This window comes from Capra hircus, chromosome 6 (assembly GCF_001704415.2).
Source record: "Capra hircus breed San Clemente chromosome 6, ASM170441v1, whole genome shotgun sequence".
In the NCBI taxonomy this organism is placed as follows: domain Eukaryota; kingdom Metazoa; phylum Chordata; class Mammalia; order Artiodactyla; family Bovidae; genus Capra; species Capra hircus.
This window is the reverse complement of record NC_030813.1, coordinates 103,428,535-103,446,774: the sequence shown is the minus strand read 5'-3', so window position 1 is coordinate 103,446,774 and position 18,240 is coordinate 103,428,535. Positions and strand designations below refer to the sequence as shown.

Sequence of the window (18,240 nt, the reverse complement as noted above, 5' to 3'; positions counted from 1 at the left end):
AGTTTTCTTTACAGTCCAACTCTTACATCCATATATGACTACTGGAAAAATCATAGCTTTGATTAGATAGACCTTTGCTGGCAAAGTAAAGTCTCTACTTTTTAATATACTGTCTAGGTTGATCATAGCTTTTCTTCAAGAAGCAAGTGCCTTTTAATTTCCTGGCTGCAGTCACCATCTGCAGTGATTTTGGAGCCTCCCAAAATAAAGGCTCTCACTGTTTCCATTGTTTCCCCATCTATTCGCCATGAAGTGATGGGACTGGGATGCCATGATCTTACTTTTCTGAATACTGAGTTTTAAGCCAACTTTTTCACTCTCCTCTTTCACTTTCATCATGAGGCTCTTTAGATCTTCTTCCCTTTCTGCCATAAGGCTGGTGTCATTTGCGTATCTGAAGTTATTGATATTTCTCCTGGCAATCTTGATTTCAGCTTGTGCTTCACCCAGCCTGGCATTTCATATGATATACTCTGCATATAAGCTAAATAAGCAGGGTGACAATGTACAGCCTTGACATACTCCTTTCCCGATTTGGAACCAGTCTGTTGTTCCATGTCCAGTTCTAACTGTTGCTTTTTGACCTGCATACAGGTTTCTCAGGAGGTTTCTCAAATTCTGCTTTTTCTTAGTCTAGAGCTTTCAGCGTGACATTTTTTTTGCAACTTCAGCCAGAGCATTGCACTGATCTGTCACACAATAAAAGTTCCAGGTAGACTTGGTGATACTAAGAAGTTGTATACTTTGATTTTATTTCGTATTATTGGTATTGTTTAAACTAACATAGCAAAATGTTGCTATCCGCATTCTAATCTTAACTTCTTAAAATATATCCGGAGTCACTGCCCTCAGACATAGAAGGCAGCTGGCGTAGGGGTCAAGTTCACGGCTTTTGGACTCTGACACGAGGGTTCCAGGAGATGACAATGGAAAGCTCCTAGCACAGAGCATGGGCCACAATCAGCATTCAATCTGCAGGGGCTGAGATTAACCTATGACTAAACCACCAAGAGACACATTTTTCTAAATACTCCCAGTACAATGTTTCTGTGAAGTGACAAATGACACCGTGGGAGTGACCCTGGAGATAATGACTTAACCTCACTGTCCACTGAGGACACTGAGGATGGAGAAGTTAAACGGTGCAGTGGGAAGTGACAGAGGTTAACCTGGGATCCTGGTTCCCTCGGTCTAGCACTGTGTGTGTGTGCACGTGTGTTTGTGTGCACCACACATGTGCACGTGTGGCCTCCTGTCTGAGACCACACTATCAACATAAAGAGAAAAACTACCCTGATGACTTCTAGGGGCTCTGGGAGACTTAGGTTCAGCACACATTCTGGCCATGTCTGGCTGGGTGACTGTGGGCAAGTTATTTAACCTTTCTGAGCCTTAGTGGCCCATTTGTACAGACGGTGACAGCTCTCACCTTAAAGGATTAGATGAATTAACACGTGTAAGGCACTTTGTACAGCACCCTGACACCTGGTGGAGTTTGCAGAAAATGTTAAGTTTTTAGTATTCTGTTTCTATTTGGATATGTTGGGTATGTTTGGATATGTTCTGAAAGCTTTCTGAACAGACTTAGGGGCTTTGTGGCCTCCCGTCTGAATGTGGATCTGGAAGCGGGAGACCTCCTTTTGCCATCACCAAGGCACGAGGCTCAGCTGCCACAGACTCCATCTGGGGCCCTCTCTGAACTCAGGCTGATCAGAGTGACCAGAGCCCCTCAGGAGTCAGCCCCCTCATACTCCAAAACAAAGACAAGAGGCAGGCCTGCTGTATTCACCCCAGGTCCCACTTAGCCTCTTATAGTTTCACCTATGGCTGAAGGATAATTTTTTTTTTTTAATATTAACTTAGGATGCCTCCCCTAGAAAAGCAGTTCTCAAAGCGTGGTCCTTGGACCAGTAGCAGCATCAACTGGAAGCTTGTTAGGAATAAAAAGCCTTCAACCCCAACTCAGACCTACCGAATCAGAAACTAGGGGTGGACCCAGCAATGTGAGTTTTAACATGCCCTCCAGAATATTCTAACGCTTGCTGCTCTGGAACAGCAAGCATTATTTATTATTTTTAATTAAAATGGAGAAGAAAAAGAATACTCTCACAGTGATTCTTTCCAGTCATCAGAGGACAACAGAAAGCCTGCGGATGTGGGGCCAGGCTAGCCTTGCTCCCTGGCTACTTGGATCTGGGCCAGTACCTTCCCTTCCACGCAGTCTCCTCATCTGGAACACGGGACCACAGCATCACTTCACACACCCATTAGATTTCAGGGGAGATGCTGACCCAGGCTCAGAGGCTGGCGTGGGTGGACAGGCTCGAGAGGAAGGAGCTTTATCATGATGCCAGCAAAGGTCTGATTGGGGCAAAACATCCACTACTTCTGCCTACGCATTTTTATAAAGCGTGCGTGCGTGCTCAGTCACTCAGCTGCATCCAACTCTTTGTGACCCCATGGACTGTAGCCTGCCATGAGATTATCCAGGCAAGAATACCTTTCCCCAGGGGATCTTTTCGACCCAGAAATCAAACACAGGTCTCTTGCATTACAGGCAGATTCTTTATCATCTGAGCTATCAGGGAAGTGCTAACGGGTGAAAATCTGATGCAACTTTATCCTTTAAAGCTCTGGACAGAGAAGTCTGGCAGGCTACAGTCCATGGAGTCGCAAAGAGTCGGACGCGACTGAGCGACTAAACAACAACAGCAAAGTAGCCCTAGCCATGTTAGCCACTGCTTTCCAACTCAGGGAACACTGTAATGCCGTGATAAAGATGAAAACTATTATATGTTAGACATACTCTACACCCAGATACAAAGCAAACCCAGGCCTAGACGGCTTCACGGGAGAATTCCACCCAACGCTAAAGAAGAATCAATACTTTGCGTGCATGCTCAGTCATGCATGACTCTTTGTGATCCGATGGACTGCAGCCGCCAGCCTCCTCTGTCCATGGGATTTTCCAGGCAAGAACAGTGGAGTGGGTTGCCATTTCCAGCTCCGATACTAAACTCTTCCAAAAAGTAGAAGAGGAATGAACAGTTCCCAATTCATTATATGAGGACAGCATTACCCTGATACCAAAACCAGGCAAAAACATTACAAGAAAACAAGCTCCTTCTCCAGGGGATCTTCCTGACCCAGGGATCAAACGTGGGTCTCCCACATTGTGAGCAAATTACCATCTGAGCCACCAGGGAAGCCCCACAAGAAAACATTACAACAAACTAATATCCCTTGTAAATATAGATGCAAAAATTTTCAACAAAATATTGGAAAAATAAACCCAGCAACAGATAAGAACTATATACCATGACTAAGTGAGATTAATCCCAAGAAAGCAAAGTTGGTGTAACGTCCAAATGAATCCATTTAATAACTATATTAACAGAGTAAAGGACAAAATCCTCATGACCATCTCAACGCATAAAAGGCATGTGGCACGATCTATCACCCTGTCATGATCAAAATACTCAACAACCCAAGAACAGAAGGGAACTTCCTCAACCAAATAAAAAGCATCCACCATACCCAAAACCCACAGTCTAAATTACACTCAACGGTGAAAGACTAAAAGCTTTGCCTCTAAGTTCAAGGACAAGTCAAGGATGTCTATTCTCATCACTTCTATTTAACACTGCACTAGAGATTTATCCAGGGCAATAAGGCCAGAAGAAAGAAATAAAAGGCATCCATATTAGAAAAGAAAAATTAGAACTACCCCTACTTGTAAATGACATGAACTTCTGTACAGGAAATCCTAAGGAATCTACAAAAACCTCCCCACAAAGCTCTTAGAACTAACACACAAGCTCAGCAAGGTGGCAGGATACAGGATTAGTATTCAACAATTAATTGCATTTCTACACATTAGCCATGAACCATGAGAAAACACAATTAAGAAAACAGTTACTGTCTGAAGAGCCTAAGCTATTCCATCATGTAAAAGAACTCCATTTTGTAAAGGTACTGGGCAAACAGACTTAGACTTTGGATACTGCCTAAACTTGCCCCACTGTGCGCGAGCCAATCAGCCCTTAGGTTCAACCTCCTGACTTTAAGTTCAAGAATTTGTGATTTACCTTGGAAGTAATGATTTACCTTTGTGGTTTACCTTGGAAGTAATGAGTTACATTTGTGATGATTTACTGTGGAAATAAGAAAACCAATCAGAACCCAACACCTAACCCTTCCACAGAAGGTAACCAATTAGACATCTCCCAACCCGGAAACTCCTGTTTTTCGAATTTTTCACGCGAGAATACCCTATATAAGCAAATGTAACCCAGAGTTCGGGGCTCCTCTCCTTAGCCGCTGTGTCGATAACAGTAGGAGCCCCAGCTCGAGCTTGGTAATAAAAACTCTCTTGCTTTTGCATCAGATATCGGCTCCCTGGTGGTCATTGGGAGATTTCACGACTTGGGCATAACACTGTCCAGAAGACACAGGTGTAACTGTGCATCCCACTGGCCTGGCACGATTGTTAACAATCGTAAAAGCAGCCACGACAGCACAAGTGCCTGCTCCATCCTGGGCGCTAAGCCAGGCTCTTCCCATGCAGAATCTCCTTCCACTCTCACACCCCTGCAAATGGTGTTTTCCTCATTTGACTGATGAGGAACTTGCGGGTCAGAGAGGTGGAGGGACCTGCCCAAAGTCACCTAGCTGGAGAGAGGAGGCACCAGGCAGTTTGACTCTGAAGCTCATGTCTTGTCCCTGTGCCGGACCCCCACAGCCCTCATGCCCCAGTGGTTCCCACACAGAGCCGCTGGCACATCAGAATCTCCCAGGACTCAAAAATACCATTCCTGACCCCACCGGAAAGAATCTGATTGAACTGATCTTGGAAAAGACCCTGATGGTGGGAAAGACTGAAGGCAGGAGGAGAAGGGGACATCAGAGGATGAGACGGTTGGATGGCATCACTGACACAATGGACATGAGTTTGAACGAGCTTGGGGAGCTGGTGATGGACAGGGAAGCCTGGCATGCTGCAGTTCATGGGGTTGCAAAGAGTCGAACACAACTGAGTAACTGAACTGACTGACTGACTGACTGGCTGGGGCACAGACATGGGCATTTTTTCTAAGCTTTCAAGGAGATTCCAACATGCAGCTTGGATGCCAGGGTTGAGGCTCTGCTCTGGACATCCACAGCAGTGGAGGCTTCTCCAGGGTCTTCTCGCACTTGAAAGTGAAAAAGTGAAAGTGAAAGTCACTCAGTTGTGGCTGGCTCTTTGCGACCCCATGGACCATACAGTCCACGTAATTCTCCAGTCCAGGATACCGGAGTGGGTAGCCTTTCCCTTCTCCAGGGGATCTTCCCAACCCAGGGATCAAACCCAGGTCTCCTACATTGCAGGTGGATTCTTTACCAGCTGAACCACAAGGGAAGCCCCACTTGACCCCACCTCAAAGACACAGGCTGCCCCAGGGCAGCAAGTATGCTTCCTCCTAGATGGAACACCTAGAATTCACGTAGGGAGGCAGCTTGGACAAGTTCAACTTGGGCACACATTTGGCACCTTGTAACTTGTAAAAACTTAACTAACAAATCTGTGCACTGACTGTTATAAGCAGTCATTCTTGGCTTTTAAGCATTAGCATAAATGGAACATCTAAAAGACACACAATTGTAATCTCGAAAACCCAGTCCAGGTAAATAAGGTGGAGGTTGCAAGACCCGCAATCAGAAGACTCCCGTCCAGTTCTCCGCTTTGGACTTCTCATCTCTGCCTAGACACTCACGCGATGGAAATTATCACTATGCCCAGTTCCCAGGCTAAGAAACTAGAAACTCAGGCCCAGAGACATCACATGGCTCATACGTGGCAGCGCAGGGATTCAAACATGGGACTGATTCATGCCAAAGCCTGGCCCTGCCCACTAGACCCAGCTGCCCTCTGTGCATATGGCAGTCCACTACATGTGAAGGCAATGACCTTCAATTACTGGGTAACCTCTTCCCTGAAGCCAACCTTAATTAGAAAAGTCTGATCAATACAGGCAACACTGACTCCATCGGATCAAATGTATCATCTCTGATGGGTGGGGCTTATGGTGGACACGCTCCATGCATTATCCCTTATAAATATCACCTCACCCGCCATCTCTCATATCTCACAGCTCAGGACACTGAACCGCAGAAAGGTCAGCAATGCCCCCCACCCACCAACCCAGGTCACACAGCCAGCACATCACAGGAGCAGGATTTGAACCCTGGTCTGAGCTCTTCCCAACATAAGCTAGAAGTAATGTGAGAAAATGACACTTTACTTAAATAATGTTGTCGGGACTCTGCAAGGATCAACTCTTAAAACTCATTCACTGAAGGGGCCTAATTTAGAGTTAAAGTACACATCAGTAAGTCACAAAGAAACACAGACTGGCTGTCCACAGAGAACAGATTTGAGCCAGTCACAGAAACGTGAAAGGATGTCTGGGCAATGCTATGGTGAACTGACAGCTGTTCCTCAGGCTCTGGGGGCTCCAACTGTCCTCCAGGTTCCCATCACGTCATCCCTCTGCCTAGATGGCTTCACAGGGTCCTCCAGGTTTGGGGTTCAGCCTAACCCCAAGACTCTACCTCCTGCCTCTACTTCCTCTGATGCCATGTGGTCAGCTCTCCAAATGCCCACCTTTCCACACAGTTCACCCCAAAGCTCCTAGGTCCCACCAGGCGTGGCTTCTGCCTCTGTGCCTCCCTCTGACCAGGGGTCTTGTTTCAGTCTGGACACTATCTTCCCCGGAGGTCACAAGTCTCCTCCCCTAGAAGCTTCCGTAATCTGCTTCAGGGCACCCACAGCTCCTGCGCTTTCTTCTGACAGGGCTGGTCTGGCCATGCTGGGCTGGCGTCAGCTACTGCTTGTTCCCACATAATTATTCATCTGGTCAACAAAGGATTATTGAGTCTCTACTCTGAAGTACGAGGTTCTCAGCACTGAGACCGTGAAACAGACAGAAATCCCAGCCCTCGCAGAGCTGACCTCTGAACATCCACTCCTTAGGTGCTAGGACCTGGTCAGGTCAGCTCTGTGCTCCAGGACTGACCACAGTGCACGTGGGCAGACGAGGAGCTCAGAGAACAGCAAGACAGGTCAGGCAGGATTTTCATCGCAGAACAGCTTTCGGGAGATGCTGTGGGTTGGGTAACATGTACATGCTAACTGAACTCTACGGCATATTCCAAGTTGAATGTAGGCTGGAGTGGAGTGTGATGATGTGATGGCCACGGTGTGCCAGGGCCGGTGTGTTTCCTGATGAGATACTCCATGCAGCCGGCTGACTTACTGTCCCCAGTGCTGGCTCACGCCCAGCAGATGTTTCTGGAGCAGAAGACTGGTGCCACTTTGCATTTGTTTCTCCCTGAGCAAATAAGGGTTTTCAAGCTTCAGCTCCTGGACTGCAGGAAAGGCATGTGAACACATGGTTTTGCAAAGATGAGAGCCTGATCATTCACTTAGTCGTGCCCAACCCTTTGCAACCCCATGGACTGTAGCCCCCGAAGCTCCTCCATCCATGGGATTTTCCAGGCAAGAATGCTGGAATGGGTTGCCATTTCCTCCTCCAGGGGATGTTCCTGACCCAGGGTTCAAACCCCGGTCTCCTGCACTGCGGGCAAATTTTTTACCAGTGAGCCACTAGGGAAGGTTTGCAAAGGTGCCAGGGTCCAACCAACTGTCTTCCTTTCCTGGCTGCCCGCGAAGTTTCAAAGCTTTGGAGTGGCACCATGGGCACGGGGCCTCCTGAGTCCCACACCTGCCATCACTGGGCACAGGGCCAGTCTGCAGAGGCAAAGGCCCAACTGAGCAGATTGCCTGTTGTGGCTTTTCTTTGTAAGTCATATTCTTAATTATAAAAGCAAAATCATGCTAATCAAAGAAAAAAAATTGAAGGGTTCAGAAAAGAAAACAAAATTAATTTACAATCCCATCCTCTCCCCAACACATGGTGTCTTTGCAGCTTTTCTTCCCAGAAGGGAAGGACCAGCAGTGAACAGGCACGTCCAGGCCCAGCTCTGTGGGGCCATCCCACTGGACCCTCAAGTCTTCTGTTCACAGAATGACTCTCACACTCTACAGATGGGAGAAGAGCGTTTCCATGAAATTGTGACATGGCCCAAAGCCACCCAGGTAAGAAATGCTGAGTCCAGGATCTGAAACCAGAACTGACTGCGAAGCACTGCTTGTGCTCAGGATGGAAGGAAAGTTCACTTCATCTCTCCTCCAAATTAAAACAATATGGCAAAAAAAAAAATCACCTAACTTAAAATTCAATATTTATATATCTGCTCACAAAGTCCAAATGATATCAAGTTCTCTTTCTACCTGTGGAGTCTTTTTCTCCTGACCAGGCTGTAAACTTGGGGAACGGGGCGAGGCTGCACCTCTCAGCTCCCAACCAGCACGGAGCAGGCCTCCATTTGCCACCAGGCCTGGAGAAGGTGAGGATACACATCTCTTGTTGTTGCTGTTCAGCCACTAAATCATGTCTGACCCCATGGAGTGTTGCCTGCCAGGCTCCTCTATCCATGGGATTTCCTAGGCAAGAATACTGGCGTGTGTTGCCATTTGCTCCTCCAGGGGATCTTGCTGACCTCGGGATCGAACCCACATCTCCCACATTGACAGGCAGATTCTTTACCTGGGGAGTCCAAACATTTCTTGTCTGTGTTAGTCACTCAGTCGTGTCCGACTCTTTGTGACCCCACGAGCTGTAACCTGCCAGGCTTCTCTGTCCATGGAATTCTCTAGGCAAGAATACTGGAGTGGGAAGCCTGTCTCTTCCCCAGGAGATCTTCTGGACCTGAGACTCTTACCTGCGTCTCCTACACTGACAGGTGGATTCTTTACCACTGAGTCACCTGGGAAGCCCAAACATCTCTTCCTCAGGCTCAAAAGGCTGACTCAGAACCTCAGAGAGTATCCAGCTGGTGGTCAAGAGTTGCAGTGTGGCCCAGCTGATCTCTCCCACTCCACTCCCAGCTCTCCCTACAGAAACCTGTTCTCCAGCCAGGCTGCTCTCCTCACCCTCCGCCCAGGCCTCGGGTCTCCCAACCCCTGCACCTCTGCCCCCTCCATTCAGAACCCTGCTTATCCCGAATACACCCCATCTTCCCAGGTCTCCACTCGCCTAAATGCCAAACTCTCCAAGGCCATAATCACATTCATTCTTTCAATAAACATACTACAAAGTTTGCTGTGTGCCAAGCTCTGGAGGTTAAAAGGTGAGTGAGATGGCGAGGGTCCCCCACGCTGCTTCTACAGAGCAGAACACTCTGGAGAGACAGAAACAGGAGCAGCTCCCAAGAGCAGGCTCCTGCTACATCCTCAGTGATCACCATAATTCTTTGAAAGAGATGCTCTCATTCTCCCCACCGCACCCCCCATTTCAGAGAAGGGGAAACTGTGACCCAGAGAAATGAAGTAACCCGCCCAAGATCACGGGCTGGGAAGCCACATCCACCCATCAGGGTTCGGTCCACCTAAACCTTGACTGTCGCGCCCTGCACCTCAAGGGCAGCGTTCCAAGGCCCTGCCCAGCTCCTGATGCAGCAGGGACACAGCCCTGCTTGCTGAACTGAGTGGTTTCCGCGTCCAGGAATAGACACATGCTTCTACTCCTGGCTTCTGAGCAGCGTTCCCCGAAACGGCCTCTCTCTGGTGATGAATAACCCTGGGAGCCGGCAGCGCCTGGATTAGCGTCTGCCTGGCTTCCTCCCTGAAACCTGACAGGCTCCATCTGGGTCCCAGAAAATGGCCCTGATGCTGCTGATAAGAAGCAAAATCGTTGCAAAGCACCTTTGAAAATGCCGGTCTCTAAAACCAGCTCCCTAGACTGCAATGGTTAGGGAACAGTGACAGGTTCCTGTTTGTCTACACCTCAGTCTCGCGTTCCTCTGTTTTAGCGGGGTAGTCGTGTCTCCAGACAGAAGACACCCACTGCCACCTCAAGCAGATGGTCTTTTGGTGAGCTCAAGAGGACGCACACCTGGAAGATGGAATCTTAAATAACCATACCCAACTCTCACTGTTGTTGTGAGAAGTAAATGGAATAATCTAAGTAAAAGCTTAACACAGCACTGGGCGCCTGACACACACTCACAAACATGAGCTGACATTACTGTGATGACACGGTACCCATTATAGTCCTCGCCACGCTGGCTGATAGACCGTGAACCACTTTAGAGAGGAAGGGGAGGAAGGAGGAAGGAAGAACGAGACCAATCATTCTACCTGGAATAGAACCACATAACCAACAGACGGTGCCCTAAAGGGCAGCAAAAAATGCCAAATTTCTTCGAATTCTGGCCATGACACCCCACAGCTGCTTTGACAAACTATCCTAAGCCTGATGGCTGAGAGGGTAAAGAATCTGCTTGCAACGCAAGAGACACGAGAGCCGCGGTTTCATTCCCTAGGTCAGGAAGATCCCCTAGAGGAAGAAATGGCAACCCATTCCACTATTCTTGCCTGGAGATTCCCAGGGACAGAGGAGCCTGGCGGGTTACAGTCCATGGGGTCGCACAGAGTCGGACACAACTGAGCAACTTCACTTTCACTTTTCAGTTTCATCATTGGAAAAGGAAATGGCAACCCTCTCCAGTGTTCTTGCCTGGAGAATCCCAGGGACAGAGGAGCCTGGCGGGTTACAGTCCATGGGGTCGCGCAGAGTCGGACACGACTGAGTGACTAAGCATACACACACCTTATCCAAGCCTGACTTTCATCCTCCTTGGTGAAAGCTGCATTACCTGAGCCTGGAGCCTCTGTGCTCAGTACCCCCCCACCCCCACCGCACCCACCCTCCCTCTAACCTGCTGAGGAATCTCAGAGCTGCTCTGCGTGCCATGAATGAAAAGATAAGACCAGGCACCAGACGAGCTGGGTCAGACCTCAAAACGCAGGGGGTCAGCAAGAGAGTCATAACATCTGAGACCTGACAGTGTTTAGCGACGCTTTAACTCCCAAGTTAATCTAAACTCTGGTTCTTTGACCTTCACTCTTGCCACGGGGATGTCTTTAGAATCTTCTTCAAGAAGTGGTTATTCCTAAGCAACTCTAATAAACCACACCACTGACCTGCTCATCTGAGGACCATCTGTTTTGCTGTAACCAGCCACACCCAGGCATATCCACCACTCCCGCCTTCCTTGACAAATAAGCAGGCAAATGCAGCCACCAGGTCTCAAACTCGAGCCCCACCCAGGAAGTTGTGCACCTGGCCCAGACACCTGGTCCACGTTCCCAGCACTCAGATTCCCCCTCCAGGGCAGCCTCCACTCCGGACCTTGCTGCACTCCAGCCTCCTGTTAACACAAGCCTTGGAGGCAAGGTGGATCTGGGGTGAGAAAGGGTGCCTCTGGGCTGACCGCCATCAGCCCTGGGTTTTGATTCCCATCATTTTATTTTGATTCCCTCATAGGCCTCTGGTGGCTCAGACAGTAAAGAATCTGCCTGCAATGCAGGGAGACCTGGGTTCAGTCCCTAGATTGGGAAGATCCCCTGGAGAAGCGCATGGCAACCCAGTCTGGTATTCTTGCCTGGAGAATTCCACAGACAGAGGAGCCTGGTGGGCTACAGTCCATGGGGCCACAAAGAGTCAGACACAACTGAGCAACTTACACTTTCTTCAAAGTGCTGTGTGACCTTGGGCCATGAATTGCCTCTCTCTGGGCCTCAATTTCATCCTTTGAAAAATGCACATTTGGGCTGGACATTGTTTCAAGTCATCCAGTTGCAGCTGCTGTAATTTTTGCATAAAACACATACAACGTGTACTACTTTTTAAAAATCAGCTTTAAGTGCATACCTCAGAGGGCTTTTGCAATTGAGATAGAGAATATTTGGGGGAACCTCTGCCAAAATTCCCTCATGCCCCTTTGCAACTTCCCTTTAATTGCTTAATATTTTTCTTTACAATGACTGACGTTTTAAAAACACAACACTGCTTCAGCCTGATTCTAAGCAATAATATCCACAAAATCACAAGCTTGATGGGCTAGGTATATTTTCCGTTATACACACAAAAATAATTCCTACTAAAATGAAAAGTCAGGACTCCCCTGGCAGCCAGGTGGTTAGGACTTCATCTTCCAATACAGGGGGTGCAGGTTCGACCCCTGGTTGGGGAGCTAAGATCCTACCTGCCTCTTGGCCAAAACATACAGCAGAAGCAATACTGTAATAAAGTCAATAAAGACTTTAAAAATGGTCAACGATTCCATCTCCCTGTCCACCTGAGGCCTGTCCCTGGTATACAGAATGCAGGCATGCATGCATGCTCAGTTGTTCAGTCACGTTTGACTCTTTGCCACCCCATGGACTGGGGGCCACCAGTCTCCTCTGTCCATGGGATTTCCCAGGCAAAAATACTGGCATGGGTTGCCATTTCCTTCTCCGGGGGAATCTTTCCAACCCAGGATCGAACCCAAGTCTCTTGCGTCTCCTGCATTGGCAAGTGGATTCTTTACCACTAGCTCCACAGCATGCATGCATGCGTGTTAAGTCACAGCATGCAGGCTAAATACTGGCTGCTCGACACAAGGGACAATCCATGGCCCATCTCTTTTCCATCTCTGACCGACATGACCGACATCCACCACCCCCGGTGGGAGGCAGCAGCTGGCATTCCTCAGAGCTGATAAATGCTGCATTCAGAGAGATGGCCACCCCAGAGGGAGAGGGGGGCAGATGCAGAGCCAGAAACCAGGCGGGTGAGGAAGAAAAGCAAGTCAGTGAAAGTGCCGAGGCTGCGTTCGGGGAAGCTGCTCCTAAGTCTCCACCCTCTGCTTGCATGGTTTTAGCCCATGAAGTTATTTTAATAACTCGGTCGCTTTCACAGCAAAACCTTTTGCTAGAAAAGCCCTCCAAGATGTCGCATCTGCATTCCCAGAAGGGATTTACCACAAAGAGCGCAGAGAGAGACTGGTCGCCTTCCAAAGCCCCAGTTTAGCGACGAGCTAAATAATTGAAGGGAAGCCTTCTGCGTCCTTAGCAACTGAGCAAGGCGTCTGTCACATGTTTACAGCCCTTTAAATACTAGAAATAGAAGATGAACGGAGAGGTGAATCGCAGCTCGGAAAAAGGCACTAACGGAAATGTAGGCAGGGAAACTTAGCATGATTTCAAGAGCCCTGGCATGGCAGGCCCACTGCATGTAGCAACTGTGCCCCAACTCTGCAACCCAGCACCGGGAGCGCCTTCCGATACAGCTCACAGCTGCAACCTTCTCAATATACTGACTACCCAGCCCCATCCCAACACCCCACACCTGGCCGCAGTGATCTACTGACATCACCCCAAACATTCAGCTACACTTTTGCATGTGCTGGTTCAGCAGTCAGGATAGCCCTTCTTCCTTTCTCCACCTGGAAAACTCCTATTCATTCCTCAAAGGCCCAGGAATAATGGCCAAGTTCAACCATCACCTCCCACAGGAAGTCTCCCCTCAGAGAGTCTCTCCCTCCACAGAACAGCACAGAGTATATGGGACGGGGTAGGGTGGGGGTGTTCTTTGGGGCTGGGGCAAAGTTCTAAAGGGCCTTCCATCCTTGTCCAGTGTGGAAGGAATTTACAGTTCATTCGCACACAGGGTGGGAAGTCAGGGAGGAGCTATGAGCAGAAAAACACATCCAGACCAACGTGGTAGGAAATTTCTGGTGACAATGTGGGAGACAGATTGAAGTTGGATCCATGATGACAAAGTGAGTCTCCAGCATCAAATCGTAGCTGGTTGGCTGCTGGTATCCAGAGCTGCCTTCCAGAGTCACTGCTGTGCACAGACAGGGGCAGAGAAAGCAGGACTCCTCCCTCACACCAATGTGGTATCACCACCACCATAGCTCAGATGCACAAAACATAGCCTTTCCATTTATCAGCCCTGCTCTAAGCACCTACACTGACTCCTTACAATAGCCCTAAAATGTAGCTACTATTATTGCCCTGTTTTAGGGATGAGAAAATCAGGGGAAGATTCAGGAAGCTGCTCAGAAGTGCCCAGCTAACAAGTGGGACAGGAAGCCAGACAGTCAGGCCAGAGCCAGATATGGTGGCCGGGAGAACCACAGCAGACCCATACCTCATCCTTAGAAAGTCAGCCACAGTACCCAATGTTCCCGAAAGAAACTAGCTGCAAGGACATTCACCTTGCAAGGATGTTTTGTTCACCAGAGAAAAACCAAGAAACAAACTAAGTATCTGCCAAACATCCAAATATTAGCAAATACCCTGAGCTACTGTGGAGCATTTCGCAGTGGGCCGCTATGAAGTCCTCAATGTGCTAATAGAGTTGTAAACTCTATTTCTCACATTTCGGTTTGAAGTCCTCCTGTCCCTGGATCTCCCAGGGTGCCTCTGAAAATGCAGTTCCTGGGTCTCTCTTGGACCTGAGGGCCCCCCGGGTGGCTCAGTGGTAAAGAACCCGCCTGTCAATGCAGGAGACACAGAGATGTTGAGTTTGATCTCTGGGTCGGGGAAGATCTCCTGGAGAAGGAAATGGCAACCTCCTCCAGCAGATTCTTGCCTGGAAAGTCCCCTGGACACAAGGAGCCCGGAGGGCTACAGTCCATGGGGTCGCACAGAGTCAGACACGACTGAACGCACACACATCCTGGACCTCGTGCCAGACCATGTCTGGAAGTGGGGCCTGGCAATCAGAATCTTTGTGTGCAGGCTTTTCTGCATGGTAACATTTGAGAACCACTGCTGGAGATGAATATCCACTGCCATGGAAAGGGTCAGCTCCGTGAGCAGTTTTGTTCACCTCAGGGTTTCCGGTGCCTAGAACAGTGTCTGGCACACAGCAGATGCTCCCGAAATCTTTGGTGACTGAATGAACCCATCAATCCATAAACGATTCTGCCATGAGCTGTTGGCAGATCTAAGTATCTGACCAGTTTGTGTGCCTCAGGGGACCTACAACAGGGGTCCTGTGCACGTAATTTCACCTTGCTGTACCCAGCACAAAGTCAGCCCTCCGACACGATCCACCAGCACGTGAACACATGAACACTGACGTGTGCCTTGCTTCTGAGCTGCATGCTCTCTCACTCTAGACACGGAATGTGTCTTACGACCTAGCTCTGTCACGGTTTAGCTGGCAGCATTGTTTCTTCCCTTTCCTTAGCGGTACAAAAAAACAATAAAGCACCTCTCAGTTGGTGTCATCTTAGATTTATTCAAATACGAGAACTGAGTACATCATTCTGACTTCAAAAAAAATTCAAGTCAGATGCCAATACAGCTAACAGATTGCTGTGCATTCCCCCTCTTATGATTTGCAAAAATCAGCCCAATGCCATCTGTCCTGAGCTTTTGGCTGCAGGAGGCCCCAGTAGTCCTGGTCATCCAACCCTTTGCTGCTGAGGTGCAAACCCATCATCTGATGTGAATGACAGTCTCTCACCTGTCTTCACCTGGGAAACTTCTGACAGCATCATTTGGAAGGCTTCTCTACATACCTGGAGGCCGCAGGATGTGCCAGAGGATGGTTCTGGCCCATACTTGTGTTCATCCCAGCCCCACCACTCCCCGGAGGTTCATCCTGGCACGTGGTCTGTCTGCAACAGCTACTGGTCCTCTTGTGACTTCTCGGCACTTGGAGGACTGATGCCCCTTGGCTAATGCTCTACAGCCCTGCACATGCTCTATCTGGTCCCACAGTTAGAAGAGAGCCGGATCCCCTAGGCTGTTTACCCTCATGTGCAAAAAGAGGGATGGGGATGCGAATCTGGCCCACTGCACAGGGTCGTTCTGAGAACCAAATGAGGTTCATTTGAAAATGCTCTGGAGAGTAGCAATGTCTATACCAGGTGATTCATGACATTTAGTAAGATACAAATGTGTAGAACATCTCAAACTGAGAGATGAAACTTTAGCACCTACTTTCCATTGTAACACCTGCCTTCTTTTGACTAAAATCTACCATTATCTAGACCTTTTTAATGAGCCAGTGGCACAAACTGTCAGAGCGGTGAAGGGCCAGGAACTCGAACCAGAACACCACCTTGTCCCCCTGGGCTTCCCTGGACACGCCACCTAAGCTCCCTGAGGCGCCACCTCCTCGTGCATAGACTGGGGCTCGCTGTCTACACCGTCCCTTTCCCTGTGCCGTTAGAGCTGCCTCTCTGTAAAGTACCCGGCACGGAGCCTCCCACAGTGCGTCTGCATGAGGGAATCCACTCCCGGGATGTCCTCACTTAGAGCAACAGCACTAGGTTGGCACAGATTTTCTTCTATGGAGCATTTTATTCCCCCAAAGAACAAAGCTCAGTTGGTAAAGAATCCACCTGCAATGCGGGAGACCCAGGTTCGATCCCTGCGTTGGGAAGATCCCCTGGAGAAGGAAATGGCAAACCACTCCAGTATCGTTGAGTGGAAAATCCCATCGACAGAGGAGCCTGGTGGGCTGCAGTCCATGGGTTGCAAAGAGTCAGACACAACTAAGTGACTAACACTCTCTTTCAACCCAAAGAACAAGAGCTAACTAAGCTTCTACAGCTTCGGGAGTTATTTGGGCCACATTTCCAGGGCTAAGCCAACAGAGAACAGCGCCACGAGGCAGGACCCCAGTTGGAGGCTGGCTCCACCCCTTCCTCTGTGGGGGACCCTGGCCGGGTTTCTCTGCCCTCGCCTCACCGTCTCCAGCCTGCAACCTGGAAAGTGAGGATGATGAGGGTGGAGCACCTCCCAGGGATGCTCTCAGGACTGTGGACAGACAAAGGTAGCACAGAGGGAGTGCTCCAGACACCCCAGCTAACCCCGGGCATCTGCCAGCTTCCCACAACCTCAAACATGAAGCCCTTGAAGGCCAAGAACCTTCCAGCACCGGGATGGCAGTGGAGCGGTGGTGTCTGCCTGCCCACCAGCTGCCAGGTAGGAAATGTCACAGGTGCTGCGAGTGAACACAGGTCCACAGAGGCTTTGTGCTGGGTGAAGAAAGCAAGCAGGGGCCGTGGCTTCTGAAGCCCCTGCTTAATTCATGTGGCTAACCCAGTACAGGGTCTGGCAGAGGAGGTGGCAAGCCAGTGTTTGTAAGTTAAATAAAAATTTAGTTTTGGAGCCGCTGATGAGATATGATCAGGCAGAAAGAAGGTATGAGAACATTCCAGAGGGTCGGAGGTATAGGGGTGATCACTTCTCAGGGTTTTCTGGGCTTCCGCAGATTGGCTCAGTGATAAAGAATCTGCCTGCAGTGCAGGAGACCTGGGTTTGATCCCTGGGTCAGGAAGATCCCCTGGAGAAGGGAGTGGCAACCCACTTCAGTAATCTTGCCTGGAGCATTCCATGGACAGAGGAGCCTGGCAGGGTACAGTCCATGGGGTCGCAAAGAGTTGGACATGACTGAGCGACTTTCACACACACACCCGCAGAATTGTCATCCTCAGACAGGAAATCTATCTTTTTTGAAGGAAAGGAAAACCTGGTTTGAAAACTTCAAGCTGGGAGTCTGTGCCTCTTTCCTGAGGGACACCATGTGGGCTGATCGACAGATCGGTGAGATGGGAGAGAAAGTTCAAAATACAGATCCAAGGACAGACACAGGAATTTAACCCACATAAATGGGGAGAGAGAGAACAGCTAATGCCCTGCCACTGGACTGGGATAGAGGACAAGCTATTTGGGAACAAATAAAACCGGTTATCTATCTAGATCCTTAAAGTAAAACACCTTTCATGTGGATTACACATTGAGATAAAAACAAAGCTTCAGTAACAGATGAATGGATTAAGAAGATGTGGTATACACAGATGTATACATATACATATGTGTATATACACATACCCATATATGTATACCACATCTTATATGTATATATATATATGCACATACATATATTTACATATACACAGTGAAATACTACTCAGCCATAAAAAAGAATGACGTAACATCATTTGCAGCAACATGGACGGACCTAGAGATTATCATACTAGTGAAGTAAGTTGGACAGAGAAAGACAAATATCATATGATATCACTTCCATGTGGAATCTAAAAACTTAATACAAATGAACTTATTTACAAAACAGGAACAGACTTACAGACTTAGAAAACAAATTTATGGTTACCAGTGGGGAAAGATGGAAGGGGGAAGGATAAATTAGGAATTAACAGATCTTTACACTACTATGTATAAAATAGATAAAGAGCAAGGTCCTGTCGTATAGCACAGGGAACTATATTCAGTATCTTGTAACAATCTATAATGGAAAATAATTTGAAAGATTAGATGTGTGT

At 48.6% G+C, this 18,240-nt stretch overlaps 1 protein-coding gene across 1 annotated transcript in view; it reads right to left on the bottom strand.

The window, feature by feature from the left end:
- JAKMIP1 (janus kinase and microtubule interacting protein 1) overlaps nt 1-18,240 on the bottom strand; it is a 131,108-nt gene that overhangs the window by 71,999 nt on the left and 40,869 nt on the right. The gene's annotated exons all lie outside the window — the stretch shown is intronic.